Genomic DNA, 18,560 nt, shown 5'->3' with positions numbered 1-18,560 from the left:
GCATTGGTAACACAACTTCCAAAGTTACAGTAAAATAAAAAGGCCCCTGACTCGGACAATACACAATCCAACATGTTCAACAGAAGAGAATCAGTTATATTGTTTGTACACATGGTACTTTACATATATATCTGTTTGTTTAAGGTGTCCAGGTGATGCAGACAGGCTGGACCAGAGAGTGAGAGACAGAACTGGACTCCTCACAGCAGTGAACTTCAGCACAGGTACAAAGACTCTTTTTTCATACTGTACAAAGAATCAAGAAAGATATTGGTTTAAATATATGAAGTATTGACTTTAATACACTGATATACATTCCATTAAACAATACTAAATACTAGATCACCTACACATCAGTGAAGTTGAGGGTTTTTTCCATGCAAAAAGTTACATTTAGATGATAACAAGCAATATGACTGTCAGCTTTCTAATTTAATGTATTGAAGGCAAAGATATTTAACACATAGTGAGAACTGCTACTATTTATCTCTCAATATTGTCTGAAAAAACGTGGTAAAAGTGATTCTTTCAGTGAGACAACAGAGCAAGCTTCTACAGTTGCACTACGTTTTGATAACAGTTAAATATTATTTTGATAATAACATATATTTCAATGTTGATGAACTTCATACTGTTCATTCATAATCTGATTGTCTTTGTAGCTCATTGTTGAAATAAAAAAAAACATTACAATTACAAAATAATTATATCTACAGCCCCTAAACACACAAACACACTGCTTTCATAAATAACACACTTGTTCTGCAATAAAGTTGTATGTTTCCTGTCATTTTTGTTAGGAAAGGACATGCCTGAAAGACACAACATTTTCTCCTTCTCTGAGGGTCAAGAAGAACATCCAAGAGGAACATTAAAAGCTGATGTTATGAGATTTTAAGACCAGTATAGGACATTCACTAAGAAACTACTTTTATTGTAAAAACAGTCAGCTGATCGAATGCAGCTATTTCCACATCTACACTCCATCAGCTGATTATTTCTATTTGCCTCACTTTATGAGCTTCACAACATGTACCTTGTTTTGCAACGTCACAAATAAATGGGGCCAATCTTCAGTCAGATGTGAATGTGTAATCTAACATTTTCAGTAAGAATAATGGACAAAAGGAGTGCAAATACAAATACAATTTATTGAAATGTGAACCAAAAGTTAATCAAATGTTTTAAATATAAAGCACATATGGACAGAAGGTGTAAACCTATTAAAGGTATTAAACACATTTAGTCAAATAAAGTGACCGACTAGGCCTGTGCAGTTGGTATCAGCTTTGCCCAGCATGGGCTCCTTCATCAGCCCTGGTCCTCCTCGCAGAGGAAAGACCCTCAGTCCTCTCCAAACCAACAGACAGGACGTCCATCACACGGAGGTTTCTCCCTGAAGTCTCTGCAGCTCTCTGGACACCATGCTGTCTCAATCCGTCCACACTGAATATGAGATTGGGAAAATGAAAATAATAAATGCTTTAGACAATAAGAAACATAAAGTTGACTGTTGAGTTGCTCAGTTTTTTTAGATTGTCAATACTATTACTGTATAACTAATATCTCAGGTTAAGAGGCACATTCAAATAAAGATTGGTCTTTAAATACATTTTGTCTTTTGAATTGTTTGTCTAAAGTCAAGGATCTAGAACTGGTACTTAGTTTTAATGATACAGTCTGGTTATTATGCTGTTTGGAGGAGGCCTCACAGGTAAGAGCGCTAACTAGCTACCATCACATGTACCTTAGCTTGACTTAAATGTATTAAACGTATAGTTAAGTGATATCAAAATATAAATAACTAATGTCATGCAAACATATTAATATTTGCTTGATTCCAGTGTTGAATTTAGTACAATTGCATACAAACGTTAAGGGATTTTAAGATTCTGAAGTATTATGCTAAAAGCTCAATAAGTTAGATTATTATTTATAGTTTTGCTGTATAGTTTCATGTCCGCTTACCTTAGAAACGTAAAATGCGACGGCAGCGTGCAGATGGGGAGCATGTTAGCTTAGCTTGGTAGCTTCAGCTAGCTCTGGAACTTCCAGCTCGGTGGCAGCAGGTCCCGCCTCGGCTCCGCCTCTTTGCCCTTATTTGGAGAAGGCGGGAGTTGAACTCTGGCGTCACTGTCGAGCCGTTAGTGGCCGACTCCGCCTACTAAGGGCTTCACAGCAACTCTGCAGAATCCTATGGGTGACGTCACGGACCCTACGTCCATTTATATATACAGTCTATGAGCGAGACGCTACAATACTAATTGTGGGTTTATCATGTTGATTCGGCCACAACAGAAGACAAATACTTTTGCTCTCTCCAGAAGGGCAGGTCAGCCAAAGAGGGAAAAAGGGCCGATGCCCGGGCAACATTAGCCCGTACCTGTGCACGTCCCTGCCAGGCCTGTAAGTGGCGCTGTAGTCTGCCACAAAAGCAGCGAAGAAGACTTCCCGAGCATGGTTGCCATGGTTGCCCTTCTGTTTATTCTCCGCTGGCTCTTTTTCTCCCTCCCCAGGCAAGCGTTTGCGCCTCCTGCTTTAAAACAAATGAATAATAACTCTATATAATCATATGAGAATGTGGCCATGTAATAAGCGGGATAATGTGCAGCGACGCGGTCATTATGGGGAAAAGAACACGGACAGGCTGATCAGGAGCCCGACGCGAAGCGGAGGGATCTTGATCAGCATGACAAAGTAACGATATGACTCCTAATATTAATTGAAATGCTTTTATGGATTTAGAAAATGATTTTATTGATTTAAATAATAGTTGTGTATTGATTTAAATTGATATGCATCCGCTAAGAAAAATAGTCCGTTGTTACTGTTTGAACTAACGTAGCAACGGCAGGAACTGCTTCGATAGCATTTTTGAGGATCTTTTTGATTACAGATTTGAAAACATCGTTGCTTGCTTTAAAAGTAGCACAATTCATTATGTCAAACCTTGGAAAGTATCTAGATATCCCTGCCCTAATGCCAAAGTAACTGGCAACTGAATATGTGTCGCCGTTTGATGTCTATGTCTGGACCACTGCGTAAAAAGGAGGGTTTCTGCCCCATTACTTATTTTCTTACTTCTATAAGAATAAAACACGGAGGACGGAGATCTCTTTTTCTCCCCCTCTTCTGACAGCCCAGCAGCTGATCTCAGAGCACGCTCCCCTCTCCTGCAGGGGGGCGTGGTCAGCTGCAGCTCACAGAATCAGCCCCTGCAAAAACAGCGCTGGAAAGAGCAAATGGAGCGAAATGAGGCATGGCTAAAATGCAGGATCTGTTTGGTATTTTGAAAACTATATTTATATACTTTATATAGGTATGGCCCTACAATATATTGTTCAAATATAGCATGATATGTCCCCTTTAAAGTTGAAATGACAGCAGGCTTTTTTTTTTCGGTTGTTAATCATTCACTGCCTTTTGGACAACGAGGTCTGATGTAACTGTTCACAGGGTGTCTTTTGAGCCTCATATCTCAGTTGCACATCACAATGTCCTGTTATATATTTGTTTCCAATGAATTTGGTGAGACCGGAATACTGCATCGTATTTCAGGCACTGAACCAGCCAGGCAAACTGTTACATATGTGTATTTTGTAAGTTGTGTAATTTAAAACGTTTTTTATCTTTATTATTTTTTGTATGCATGCTTCTTAGTTAATATTATCTTTGGGTCTTTTCTTGCTGTTAAAAATGCAAATGTCCCGTCTGTGGGACGAATAAAGATATTCTGATTCTGATTTAACCATTGCACCACCATACATTCTCACAACCAACTCTTCAATACTGTTGCTCCCAGAGGATGAATCTAACTAACTTTGGTAATCTTCTTCCTCTAATAATATTCCGTGAGGTCAAATGCTTCCCATATATCCAGAACAATCCACACAACAACTGAATGGGTCTGCACAAGACATTCGTTGTCTACCCCAGGAATCTTAGTGCCACAGTGAGTTTGACTATCTGTGGTTTGATCCAAATGTCTTGATGGATTGACATGAAAGCTTGTAAAAACAATGATGTCCCCCCCCCTCACGATGATTTCACTTTGGTGATCTCCTTACTTCTTTTCACCCCCATTTGCATTGCAACTAAAAAAATGTAATTATGCTAACTCACAATGGTTAACAAGGTAAACATACAATTATAATTGTTGTGTTTCTTTTTAAGTGAGCATGTTCACGTTAGCATTTAGTTTAAAACAATGTTGTGTTAAAGAGTTGCTGTCAGAATCGCTAGAACGGCTGATTTGTTAGTAATTATAGTTTGGCACGTTTTTTTCAGCCACATCATTACAACATAAACTGATAGTGTTGCAGAAATTATACTAATAATAATAATAGTAATGATTAACTGCAGAATGTTTGCCTACGATGGTATGTAAATTCTAAAATCTAAAAATGTCTACTCGTTGCTAATGGTGTATGGGATGATTTGAGTAACTGTACTAAGTTAGCGCTGAGCTCCAGTCTGCCATGTTCAAAACAACAGATAAAGCCAGAAATCTAGGTGTAGTCATGGACTCTGACCTGAGTTTCAACAGTCACATTAGAACAATTACTAAATCAGCCTACTATCACCTAAAGAATATATCTAGGATTAAAAGACTAATGTCACAGCAGAATTTGGAAAAACGTGTCCATGCTTTTATCTTCAGTAGACTGGACTACTGTAATGGTGTCTTTGCAGGTCTCACTAAAAAAATCTATTAGAAAGCTGCAGCTGATTCAGAACGCCGCTGCTCGAGTCCTCACTAACACTAAGAAAGTGGATCACATCACTCCTGTTCTGAAGTCTTTACACTGGCTTCCTGTGTCAAAGAATATATTTCAAAATACTGCTGCTGGTTTATAAAGCTTTGAATGGTTTAGGCCCAAAATACATTTCTGACCTCCTGCTAAATTATGAACCATCCAGATCTCTCAGGTCTTCAGGGACTGGTCAGCTTTCTGTCCCCAGAGTCAGAACTAAACATGGAAAAGCAGCGTTCAGTTATTATGCTCCAAATATCTGGAACAAACTCCCAGAAACCTGCAGGTCCGCTGCAACTCTGACTACTTTTAAATCCAGGCTGAAGACTTTTCTTTTTGTCGCTGCTTTTAATTGAACTATTCACATCTTAAACTGCACTGTAACCTTTATTCATGTATTTTTTCTTTTAATGTTTATTTTATTATCTTTGCTTTTTAATGACTGTTTTTAAATGCCATTTTCTTAATGTCTTTCATTTTTGTAAAGCACTTTGAATTGCCTTGTGTTGAAAGGTGCTATATAAATAAACTTGCCTTGCCTTGCCTTATTTTTGCTGTGCGTCTGTATGCTGCTATTGACACAACGCTACAAGTAGCCATGCCTCAACAAGCTCCACAACCAGCAAGCAGTTCCTCTCCTGTGGAGAGCGACACATCCTGATTGGCTCATTCCTCGCTATAAGCCCACAGTCTTCCCAATTAGGGGCTCTGACTTTTGCTTTGGGAGGTGAGGGACAGGGAGCACAGCAAGTTGGGTCAATCACTGGGTCGAGTCAGGCCATCTATGAACAACTTCCTGGCTTTTCCATGGAGAAGATGGTATGTTGTAACACTGAAAATGCACAGTGTTTTGAAAAGCAATTTTCTTACAGTTTCTGACAGTTAGTGATGTGCCTCTACACTATCTTGGAGATAATGGAGCTGATACTCACATGTTTATAAGTTGAGAAAAAGTGGAAAGGTACCAATGCAGAGCCAGTAGCAACATTCTGGAGCTGTAACTTGAGCTTTCTGGCAATAAAATAGAAATAGAAAAATGTGTCTGATTCACATTATCAACGTATGCAGGTCTTGATCCTCTTGGTGACCTTGAATTGGCTCTAAGTGATATTCGGGATGTTTTGTGTTAGAGACATTTCCTCTCGGGGTGACATCTCGTGAGGATGAGCAGAATGATGTTGGAAGGTAGCCAGAAACAAAAAAAGGAGCTAAGTGGGTGCACTGTAAAATGTTTGGCTGTACAATTACAGTAAATTACTGGCTACTAGTTGCATGGATTTCACAGTAATTTACTGTAAATATTTCACAGTGATTGACTGTAAATATTTCACCGTAATTTACTGTAGATATTTTACAGTACATTTGAATAAAAGTACAACTAAATACTGTGACTTTACAGTTGCCATGCCCATGGAATTACTGTGATATAGCATTACAGAGCTGTGGTATTATAGATAGATAGATAGATAGACATACTTTATTGTCATTTCAACAAGACACAGTGTACTATTAAAACGAAATTTCGTTGTACAGGCTTACAGGAACAGGACAATATAAAAACTTGCTAAAATTGTACATATAAATAAATAATAGTGACGTGGTGCTGATAAAATTAAAGATAAAGTGTGCGTTTAAAATATAAAGACTTACTATACATATAAATAAAATAGACATACTATATAAAAAAGATGTGCTCTTTACACAGCGTAATGTCATCTTTATGTTACTGGTCTACTTGCTGTTCAGCAATCTGATGGCTTGGGGGAAAAAGCTATTGCAGAATCTGGCTGTTTTGCTCATAATGGTGCGGAACCTCTTGCCGGAGGGCAGCAGGGAGAACAGAGCATGGTGAGGATGAGTGGGGTCTTTAAAAATGTTCTGGGCTTTTGTCAGGGAGCGTTTCTGAGCAGTGTCTCTGATGGAAGGGAGAGAAACTCCGATGATCTTCTCTGCTGTCCTGACCACTCTCTGCAGAGACTTCCAGTCTTTGGCGTTGCAGTCTCCCGACCAGATGGGGATGCCGCTGGTCAGCACGCTCTCTATGGTTCCTCTGTAGAACGTGGTGAGGAGGGGAGGGGGGAGGGGGGAGCTGTGCTCTTCTCAACCTGCGCAGGAAGTGTAGGCGCTGCTGTGCCTTCTTAAATAGTGATGTAGTGTGAGTGGACCAGGTCAGACTGCTTGTGATATGCACCCCCAGGAACTTGGTGCTGTCTGTAGTCTTCACTGCTGTGCCGTTGATGTGGAGTGGTGGGTGACAGTGCTTTTTTTTTTCCTGAAGTCGACAATGATCTCTTTTGTTTTATCGACATTCAGGATCAGGTTGTCGGTGTTACACCAGTCTGTCAGATGTTTCACCTCCTCCCTGTAGGCCTGTTCGTTGTTGTCCCTGATGAGTCCCACCACTGTCGTATCGTCCGTGTACTTTATGATGTGGTTGGTACTGAACCTGGAGCAGCAGTCGTGGGTCATCAGGGTGAAAAGCAGTGGACTCAGAACTCAGAATTATGGTACCTTGCTCTACATAAATTACAGTAATTACCTGTATTTTCACGCTATTACTGTAAAAGTAATGCAACACAGTAGTCAGTAATTTACTGTAAATATAAAAATGTAAATAATACGATAATATATTGTACATTTGACTAGTTAACTGGGATGTTACCATAACTACACAATTGAATCAGCTCAATCAACAAAGAAAAACAAAGAAAATGCCCATTTTAACTTTTTATTACTCCATTGAAGTGCATAGTGCATTTCACAGTGTCTTTGACATGTTGTTACGGCCCCAACCTCTACTCCGCGAAAGGCTCGTGCTGAGACCCGCAACATGAAAGAATACACGCAATAACCGGTACTTGGTAACGAGCATTTATTGATAATCAGCCGTTTGCTCACACAAGCGAAACGGGAAACAAAAAGAGGTCTGGAGGACTGGCCAAAAGGAACAAACAGAAGGAGGGAACCCGAGCCAGCCACACCACGGGCCGTAGAACCCATGGAGCTTCCCCCCCCCAACCAGAAATCAAATATAAACCCTATGGGAAACAAAATAAAGCCGCAAAAACTGGACTACCAGGTCCTCCAGGCTAAACATAAACACATCTGCAAAAATATGGCCTACAGCTCAAAATGGCAAAGAGGTATTCTAAGGAGAGTGTCTCCCGGCGTTAGGATAGGCGAGACATCCTTCTCCTCCAGCTTCTCTTTATATACACGGCTGAGTGGAATTTGGAACACCTGGGCAGAGGCGGAGCCAGGGGCAGACCAGGTGCATCTGGGCAGAGGCGGAGCCAGGGGCAGACCAGGTGCACCTGGGCAGAGCCGGAGCCAGGGGCAGACCAGGGCCCTTTCTAATTTCTCTAACTCCCCTCCTCGACTCCCCTCCTCGACTCCTATCCTCGATACTTAGTCCCGCCTACAGGAGATGCGAGCGGAGGAGCCGAGGAGAGAGGAGGGGAAGCAGCAGGCGGTTAGATAAATGAGAACTCCTCTCCTCTGAACGGTCATTTTAAAGAGACGTCCATTAATGATGACAGGAGGCACAGCAGACATTTTACAAATCACACACCCTTTTAAAACTAATCGTTTGAGACCCACTGAGATAACTAGACTAAAGTTAACTATCTAAACACTGAGAGTCCTTTACTTCACCTGAGCTGAGGTTATCTGAGACTCTCCGTCTGACAGGAGAGAGTTCTCCCTCCACCTTGTTGTTGAAAAAGCTCCTTATACCCATTAGCTTGGCTAGCTAGCACCAGATGCTAACCACAACGATCTCCAGTAGATACCCACAGGTGCGCGAGGCGAGCTCTCTCTCGCTCGCACACACACGCACACAAAATGGCTCATGCCACACACACACAGAGCAGAGCTTGAATGAAACACAGAGACCAGAGAAGCTACTTGTACTCAGAACGCTAGGCTATTATGTGCAGAATCCCTCTCGCTGTCAGGTGGTTTTGATTGAGTGTCCACACGTGGACTTTTAAGGACTAAAAAACGATCCATCTTTCACATTGCTGTTAGCAAATCATTTGGCGCTCTAGCTAACAGGAAGTCACTCAAGTGTCACAAAGTAATTTAGCCTATGAGTAGGTCAAAAGTCGAATGGGTGCTGGCCATTGACCTAATCATATCACCTGTGTTGGCTTTATGTTTTTGGTAACAAAAATGTGTTTGTTTCACATATGCATTGATGTAATCAATAATTTTTCTAATTTAATAATAATAATAAAAAAAATAAAAAAACATTTCTTGGGGGTGCTTAGGGGGTTGAAGCACCCCCTAGCTCCCCCCTGGCGCCGCCCCTGATGCGGACACACACACACACACATTTTATATAAATACAATTTCAGAATCAAACAGAGCACTCTCATAATAACGTTCACTATAAAAAAAATTATTACGGGCCAAAAGTTGTATTTACAATTAAAAGTAAACAGGACACCAAACCAACTGAGACCTGTCTGTCCGCTGCATCTACGCACACACTGTACCACACACACCTACACCACACACACGCACGCACATACAGCTCCTAAAACAGGCTACAGCCGTTGTGTATTTTATTATGTGAAGCACTAAATGGTCTTAGAAAAATATCGACTCTTTGTAGATATCTACTAAACTAAAGCAAATAAAAAGAGTAGGCCTGTTATACTGAGTGATATTATACACACTGCTCTGCTTTCTGCAAGGACCTCACAGCTGTTCTCACTGTAAACATCGCGTTGCGATGAAAGCAGTTAATAAAATAATATCCAGGGGATGCATGCAGAGCTGTCATTGGCTGAGATAAATCCGGCCGTGCGTCACAACTCTTTAGAGGTTTCTCAATACTCAAATGTCCCCTCCTCGACTCCTCGACTCCTCGGTCCTCCGGTAGTGACCCGGAAATGAATTTCAGCGCGCCATGTTGAAGGACATCTCATTTCTCTAAATGCACTTCGAGGACCGAGCATCGAGCATCGAGGAGGCTCTCTGGAGGAGCTCTAACCGAGGAGACACTGATGCATCCTTCACGGCTCCTCCACGGATGCATTTCCGGGAACGGTGTTCCCAATCGTTTACGCCAATCAGAATGCACCAAACTTAATGTGGAGTCGGTGTGTAGTTATGCTAAAACAATGTCGGACACCGTAATCTTCTCTGGTTCCCTCCCCAATCTGATCAATGATGACATGTATAGCCGCATGTCATCATTTCAGCGCTGGTTGTCTTGGTGGTGCCCAGCAAACAATGTGGGTTTCGTAAATAATTGGACAGCCTTCTGGGGAAAACCTGGTCTGATTAAGAGAGACGGCATTCATCCTACTTTGGAAGGTGCAAATCTCATTTCGGCAAACATTTCAGGGCTTTGTGGACTTAATCCATGACAAACTGGAATTGAGACCAGGAGGCGGAGTCGCAGTTTTACACGCTTCTCTGCGCTCTCTCCTAGGCAGTCATCCATAGGAATCCCGAACCCAATAAAATACTCAATATTAGCGGTGTGTGCGTCTGCCCAAGGACAATTTAAGGTAAAACCTAATAGAGGTGTCATACATAATAACCTAATAAAAGTACATGTAACAACTACTACAGTGCAACAAAACAGGAAGATTAAATGTGGTCTCTTAAACATAAGATCTCTAGCATCTAAAGCAATATTGGTAAATGATTTAATATCAGATTATAATATTAATATATGCTGTCTCACTGAAACTTGGTTGAGACATCAAGAATATGTCAGCATAAATGAGGCCACTCCACCCAGCCATATCAATACTCATATTGCCCGAGGCACGGGCCGAGGAGGTGGAGTTGCAGCAATCTTTGACTCAAGTTTACTTATTAATACTAAACCAAAATTAAATTATTAAGAATATTAATATTCATGTTGACGATGATAAAAATAGCCTTACTGTTGCATTTAACTCTATATTAGATTCTGTTGGTTTTTGTCAGAGTGTAAATAAACCAACCCACTGCTATAATCACACTCTCGACCTTGTTCTGATTTATGGTATGGAAATTGAGCAACTATTAGTCGAACCACATAATCCTGCTTTATCCGACCATTTCTTAGTAACTTTTGAAGTATTGTTACGAGACTACAAAGCATTAGTCAAAAGCTCCTGCAGCAGAAACCTATCTGTTAGTGCTATAGCCAAATTTAAGGAAGAGATTCCACCAATATTTAACTCGATAGCATGTCTGCATGTAGGGGAGGAAACTTATACAAAATGTACACCACCCCAAAGATGCGCTGTGAATAAAATTAGACTCTGTTGCTCCTTTGAAAAAGAAGAAAATAAAACAACATAGATTAGCTCCATGGCATAATGCCGAAACCCGCAAAATAAAGCAAAAGTCGAGACAACTTGAAAGGATATGGCGTTCCACTAAACTTGAAGAATCTCGTTTAATTTGGCATATTACTCTCAATGAATATAAGAAAGCATTGCGTAAAGCGAGAGCAGCCTACTACTCTTCATTAATAGATGAGAATAAGAATAATGCAAGATTTATTTTCAGCACTGTAGCCAGGCTGACAGAGAGCCATAGCTCGATTGAGCCTTCTATTCCCATAGCACTCAGTAGTAATGATTTTATGTGCTTTTTTAACGATAAAATTGTTACTCTTATTAACAAAATTAATGACCTCTTGCCTTTGACCAGTATAGTGTTATCAACAGCTCCCGGAAACGTAAGTTCTAATATTACACTAGAATCTAGTAAACTAGAATGCTTTTCAGCCATAAACCTTGAAAAATGAAATTCAATGATTCTCTCTTCTAAACCATCAACGTGTATGTTAGACCCAATTCCAACTCAGCTGTTGAAGGAAGTTTTTCCATTAATTAGCACTTCTTTATTAAATATTATGAATATGTCTTTATTATCAGGCTATATTCCACAATCATTCAAAGTAGCAGTGATAAAACCGCTTCTTAAAAAGCACAACCTCGATCCAGAGGTTTTAGCCAATTATAGACCTATTTCTAATCTTCCGTTCCTCTCAAAAATTCTTGAGAAAGCAGTCGCAAAACAGCTGTGTGATTACTTAAAAAACAATGATTTATTTGAAGATTTTCAGTCTGGCTTTAGAACACATCATCGCACAGAGACAGCTCTGGTTAAAGTCATAAATGACATTCTAATAGCCTCTGACAAGGGACTTGTCTCTATTCTTGTTTTGCTCGATCTCAGTGCTGCATTTGATACTATCGATCATGATATCTTATTGCAAAGACTAGAGCACTTAGTTGGCATACAGGGAACTGCTTTAGGCTGGTTTAGGTCCTATCTATCTGAACGCTCTCAGTTTGTACGTGTCAATGATGAATCTTCCACGCAAACCAAAGTTAGCCATGGAGTGCCACAGGGCTCAGTGCTCGGACCTATTTTGTTCACATTATATATGCTTCCGTTAGGCAATATTATAAGGAATAATTCTGTAAATTGTCATTGTTATGCGGATGATACTCAACTATATTTATCAATCAAGCCTGATGAAATTAATCATCGAAATAAAATTCAAGACTGCCTCAAGGACTTAAGAACGTGGATGACCTTAAACTTTTTGATGTTAAACACGACCAAAACTGAAGTTATTGTACTTGGCCTGAAGAATCTACGAAACAAATTATCTAAAGATATACTAACTATGGATGGCATTCATTTGGCCTCCAGTGAGACTGTAAGGAATCTTGGTGTTATATTTGATCAGGATTTATCCTTTAACGCCCACATAAAATCAATTTCAAGGACCGCCTACTTCCATCTACGTAACATTGCAAAAATCAGGCATATCTTGCCTCCAAACGATGCAGAGAAACTAGTCCATGCATTTGTTACTTCTAGGCTGGATTATTGTAACTCTTTATTATCAGGGTGTACCAAGAAGTCAGTCAAGTCAGTCAGTCAGCTGATTCAAAATGCTGCAGCTCGTGTACTAACCAGAGTTAGGAAAAGGGACCACATTACTCCTGTTCTGGCTGCCTTACACTGGCTCGCTATAGAAAACAGGATAGAATTTAAAATTATTCTTCTCGCCTACAAAGCCCTTAATGGGCAGGCACCATCTTACCTCAAATAACTCATTATACCCTACTGTCCTACACTGTAAAAAAAAAACTCGTAAAAAAACGGTCAAAGTACTGGCAGCAGCGGCTGCCAAACAAAAACCCTTAAATTAAAGTAAAATACTTTAACTGAAATAAAGTGAATAAGCCATTAATTTACGGGAATTGTCCTTAAAGATTTTACAGGAAAACACTGTAATTTTACAGATTTATACTCTCTTTTTACAGTCAATAACCTTAAATAAAAGAACATCACTCATACTTCTACAGGCAAATACTCTAATTTTATAGATGTATCCTCTCTTTTTACAGTCAATAACATTTAATAAAAGTACAGCACTAATATTTTAACGTGCAAACACTGTAATTTTACAGATTTATCCTCTCTTTTTACAGTCAATAACATTTAATAAAAGTACAGCACTAAAACTTCTACGGGCAAAAAACCCGTAAAAAAAACGGTCAAATGACTGGCAGCAGCGGCTGCCAAACAAAAAACATTAAATTAAAGTAAAAATACATTAACTGAAATAAAGTGCAAAAGCAATTAGTATACAGAAATTGTCCTTAAAGATTTTAGAGGAAACTTTCCTCTCTTTTCAAAATCCATTGTCTTAAAATGTTACATTAAAATACCTTAAATAAAGTTCTGATGAGAAAAACAGTTTACATTTTTTTTTATTAGATTTGTATGATCAAACACTAAAATAAATACAGAACCTAAAGTTAGAATACTGTTATCTTACAGCTTTTTTCTAACATTTTCCAATCAAACAGGTTCAACAAAATGACATCACAAAATGTTCTGTAGGAAACAATTACTCTGAAAACTTAAAATGAGTGCTGTCAAAATTATCGCGTTAACGGCGGTAATTAATTTTTTTAATTAATTGCGTTAAAATATTTAACGCATTTAACGCATGTGCAGAATGGCCCGCCCCATACGTGCCACCAGTGGCAGCGCCAGGGTATGGCTGGGGTAGGCTTCACCCATACCAAGAAATGGCTTAGCCCCACCATGAAAAATGATGTTAAAGCAAAATAAAGTCTGCCAACTCGCGGAGTAAATTTCACAGACAGCAGTTAGTAAGATTGATTTCAGTAGCCACGGTTTTGAAAACTTTTGTCACGTAGTGATCGTCTTCTCAATAGAACATCTTTGATAACGGCGTGGTGTTGTTGCAGGAAGTCCCGACGGAGAATACTTTTGCTGTAGTACAGGGGTGCACATAACTGGTACGCAGGTTATGTGCGTAATCTGAAATGCGTACCGTCACTTGTGTCACAAAGCGCATTTGCTTACCGACGTACTTGTGAAGCTTTTCCAGAAGGCGGTTAGATCACCGGACGAGAGTCGGTCTCCGTGTGCACAGACAGGGCTGCTGTTAACGTCGGTCTGTACAACGGAATTGTGCCCAAACTACGCCAACCGGCTGCGGAGGGAGACTCCCCCCCCCCCTTCACTGGAGAACTGCGCTAAAACAGCTGATCACAACGTTCACACTTTGTGGTCACGAAGTACTCCACTAGCCGCCCCTGTAGGATAATGAATATTGGCTGCAAAAAACTTGAGGCCCAATCATGTTTCCTTTGTCCATTCTGCGCTACTGTAGACGTGGCAGTGCAACCTAGAGGACAAACCGATCAGAATCAGAAACGGGTTTATTGCCAGGTAGGTTCACACGTACGAGGAATTTGACTAGGTGTCGTGCACCACGACACCTGGACACACGACATACAAATAAAAAAAATTAAAAAGTACACAGATAGCGAACTATATTAAGAACACTGTAATAAAAATATAGTAAGATAGAAATAAAATAAAGCAGTAACTTACATCGAAATAGAATGCAATAAATTATAGAATATAAAATATGTGCAGTAAGCAATATTTAAACATTGCATTATTTACCATCCTGTGATCTCCATTATGTAATGCATAGAGTCTGCGTTGTGGCTGAGGTAAAGTGTCAGTGGGGGGGGGGGGCCTTGTTGAGGTGGCGAGAGGTTCTGGTCCTGATGGAGAGAGGTTCTGGTCCTGATGGAGAGAGGTGTTGGTCCTGATGGAGAGAGGTTTTGGTCCTGATGGAGAGAGGTTTTGGTCCTGATGGAGAGAGGTTTTGGTCCTGATGGAGAGAGGTTCTGGTCCTGATGGAGAGAGGTTCTGGTCCTGATGGAGAGAGGTGTTGGTCCTGATGGAGAGAGGTGTTGGTCCTGATGGAGAGAGGTGTTGGTCCTGATGGAGAGAGGTGTTGGTCCTGATGGAGAGAGGTTCTGGTCCTGAGGGAGAGAGGTGTTGGTCCTGATGGAGCGCAGCCTCCAGCCAGAGTGTTGTGTTGAAGGCAGAGCTGAAGTCCACAAACAGGATCCTGGCGTAGGTTCCTGCTGTGTCCAGATGCTGGAGGAGGAAGTGAAGTGATAACTATTAGTAAACCATAATGATGGATGTTATTATCAGCAGCTGCCAATAGATCCCCTACATCTTGTATGATGGACCTTTGAAGCACAAGCACGCACTATTGTGGGAACAATCAAACGCACCCTCCCAGGCACTGCGTGTTAGCGAAGTACAACTGGGATTTCGAAGAGGAAGATATGCTTGGTCAATTCTTAATAAAAAATAAAAACCAACAAATTGAGCACTTGAGTTTTCATTAGCAGCGCCTAGCTACAGCTGCGGAGCTTTAGTAAATACCGCTAACAGTCTATTTCCTTAAAATGGTACATATCGCTGAATCTATATTTTTATCTTCAGGTGATGAAATCTGCATAATGTTCCTGTACAATAAGATTCGAGCATTTTGTAATACAGTGAGGAAATTCAAGACCAGTAAATATTGATTGATTAAACAACACTAAATAAAATGTTAGTGTTTTCTTCAAACTCAAGACTCTCTGCTGCAGCTGTACCTTAAAGACAAAACAATTGTCTGATGATCTTTGTTGAACAAGGTCTGATTGTCCTGTACATGTACAATGTGGGGTATTTTTAAATACTTTACTAAACCACATTCAATATTATGTTAGACACAAGTTAGTTATTACTCACATATCAAAGTATTTTCATCTGCAAGAATAGCTGGGTGCTGCCTGGAGAGACTGATGAGAGGGACACAGGCTGGCGTTAGCAGCTTTCCACACAAAACCATCACATCTTCTCTTCCATAGTCTTCGCTGTCCACTGGTGCTCTGTCAAAAGAGTGAACATCACAGCTGTCACGTTAACCCTTTGTTACACAACATACAACCAACATGTGTCAAAAGTGACCCGAATTAGTTTTAATTGTAAATATCTTTGCAATAAATTACTTTAACCATTCAGGATCCCAGGTATTCCTCAATTAACATGTTTTGGATCAACACCAATTCTAAATTTGTATTTGTCCCTTTCTTACTTTTTGAATAAAAATCATGTTTGTATCACTACACTTCTAAGGCACAACATGGGTCAAACATTACCCGTATTCTTTTGCTATGTTATTTCATGCATGGCTGAGTGTTTCTTTACTATACATTTTCAAAAATAATTAATTTTAGCAGTGATTTGGACCAAGCATGTATGATGTAGTAATACAAAAAGTATTTTAGTTCAGTGTGACATTAGCTAGTCATGTTATCGTGTAATATATAGAGCAGAGCTAACTAGCAAATTAGCCGAACGTTAGCGGTTAGCTGTTTATGCTATGCTAGCTGTTGGCTACTGAACATTAACAAACTAGATTCCGCTGTAAGAAAGCTGTGAAACTTTACATTAAACTTGGCGACAACACTGTGATACCCCACTGCATGTTTATGTGTAATTATCCCATGTTGGAGACGAGAGGGTGGGGGGGGGCGGCACTGCAATAAACTGTAAACTAACGTTAGCAGCCGCATGTTAAGCCGGGTTTCCCGGGCGCAACATCTTGCAAGAAACAGCATCTCAGGGATTCTTAACATTTAACAACCTATTAATTATGCATACCAACTTAACGGGAAGAAACTCAGCTAACTAGAAGAAGAAACGTAACCTTAAATAAAAAATAAAACATTCACAAACTAAGTAAGGATTATCTAAATACATGTTTAACTCCATTACAGTTGCAGGACTCACCAGATCTCAAGTCTTCTGTTCTTTGTTGACGTCCCGATGCTCATATTTAACGTGTAGATGTAAAACGATCCCGATATGAATCCATAAACTCCAGTAACAGACACACAGATAGCTGTAGCTCCAGCAGGAGGAGACCCGCTCAAACTGACTTGGATGTTTCAAATGTGAACGACAGGCGCGGACAGTTCTCATTGGCAAGTTTCTTCGATGATGTTTATATTAACCAATCAGGAGTGTTGTGGACTCATTCCAAACATGCCTGACTTGTCTGCCGTGTTTTGGCTGAATTCTATTTCAAGTGCCGTAGCTCTGGCTGTCGGCCAGAATCCGAAAACCATACATTATACTGTAAAACTAAGGTTTATTACTGTAAATTGACCAATGGAAAAAAAACACAGCAACAGAACACATAAATAAAACAAGGATAACTGTGACTTATTGTTGAGTAAATAACAGTGTGTGTTTTAAACCTTGGTCCTCCCTGCAGAGATTTCTCCACTTTCTATGATTTTTTTTTTTAATGATATTGTCAACTGTAGATGTTTACAATATAGTAAGTTAGGAATTTCATGAAAACATATTTATTTACGTTTGTTTCAACATTGGATATTTTGTGTTTTTGTTGGATTCAATCGAATATTGAGAAAATGATTTATGTAAAAATGTTTTACTTACATTTTACGTTTTTTTTATTTTACGCTTTTCTTACAGTTTTATGTTTACCTTAAAATTACAAAGAACATCTTAAAGTCTTATAATAGTAATACACTTTTATATTACGAGTTACATATTTAATTACAGATAAAAACATTTTATTTTACGTACATCTGCATGTATTTTCTGAAAGTGCAAAAATACTGTAAATATTATATAGTAAATTTACAGTAAAAAAAAGACGAAATAAACGTTATTTGTTGTTATTGTCAAAATACTTCAAATAATGTTTTGGGTTGTTAATTTATAGTTAATATCTGTCATTTTACAGGATTTTGCAAGTTATTTAAAAAAACATGATAATTACTATACAAATTTACAGTTATTTCCTGTAAAATTACGATCTTTTTTTTACAGTGTACTAGGGCATTGCGTTCCAAGAATGCAGGGTTGTTGGTTGTTCCTAGAGTCTCTAAAAGTACAATGGGAGCCAGAGCCTTTTCTTATCAAGCTCCACATTTGTGGAATCAGCTTCCAGTTTGTGTTCGGGCGGCAGACACCCTATCCGTTTTTAAGAGTGCGCTTAAGACCTTCCTTTTTGATAAAGCTTATAGTTAGGGCTGATTAGATTCAACCCCTAGTTTTGCTGATATAGGCTTAGTTTGTCGGGGGACATCTTACGTATTCCTTCTATCTGTCTATACCTGTGTACTCTCATGTTCCGATTAACCCAGCTTCCCCAAATTTCTTTCTTTTTGGTGTCTATATACACTGGGATCCGGAGTCATGGATGATCCTGCGGTCCCTGGATCTTGAGTCGTGACTGTGGTCCACTATCCTCGTGGATTCATCTTCCTATTATACACACATGCATTTCCAAACATTTGGATTACCTATGTTGCAAATGTATTATCTTTTCAATTTACACACGGCATCTATTGCACGTCTGTCCGTCCTGGGAGAGGGATCCCTCCTCTGTTGCTCTCCCAG

General features: G+C 39.6%; 1 long non-coding RNA gene across 1 annotated transcript; it reads right to left on the bottom strand.

Annotated features, from left to right (window-relative positions):
* Positions 1 to 14,987: 14,987 nt before the first annotated feature.
* Positions 14,988 to 17,044, bottom strand: LOC117561211. The gene is made up of 3 exons (XR_004571307.1): positions 16,917 to 17,044; positions 15,873 to 16,012; positions 14,988 to 15,221 (listed from the first exon to the last, which is right to left on the bottom strand). It is a non-coding gene; the product is annotated as an uncharacterized LOC117561211 (long non-coding RNA).
* Positions 17,045 to 18,560: the final 1,516 nt, after the last annotated feature.

This window comes from Gymnodraco acuticeps, unplaced genomic scaffold, assembly GCF_902827175.1.
Source record: "Gymnodraco acuticeps unplaced genomic scaffold, fGymAcu1.1, whole genome shotgun sequence".
Lineage (NCBI taxonomy): Eukaryota > Metazoa > Chordata > Actinopteri > Perciformes > Bathydraconidae > Gymnodraco > Gymnodraco acuticeps.
The sequence above is the reverse complement of the archived record's forward strand: the minus strand, read 5'-3'. Positions and strand labels throughout refer to the sequence as shown.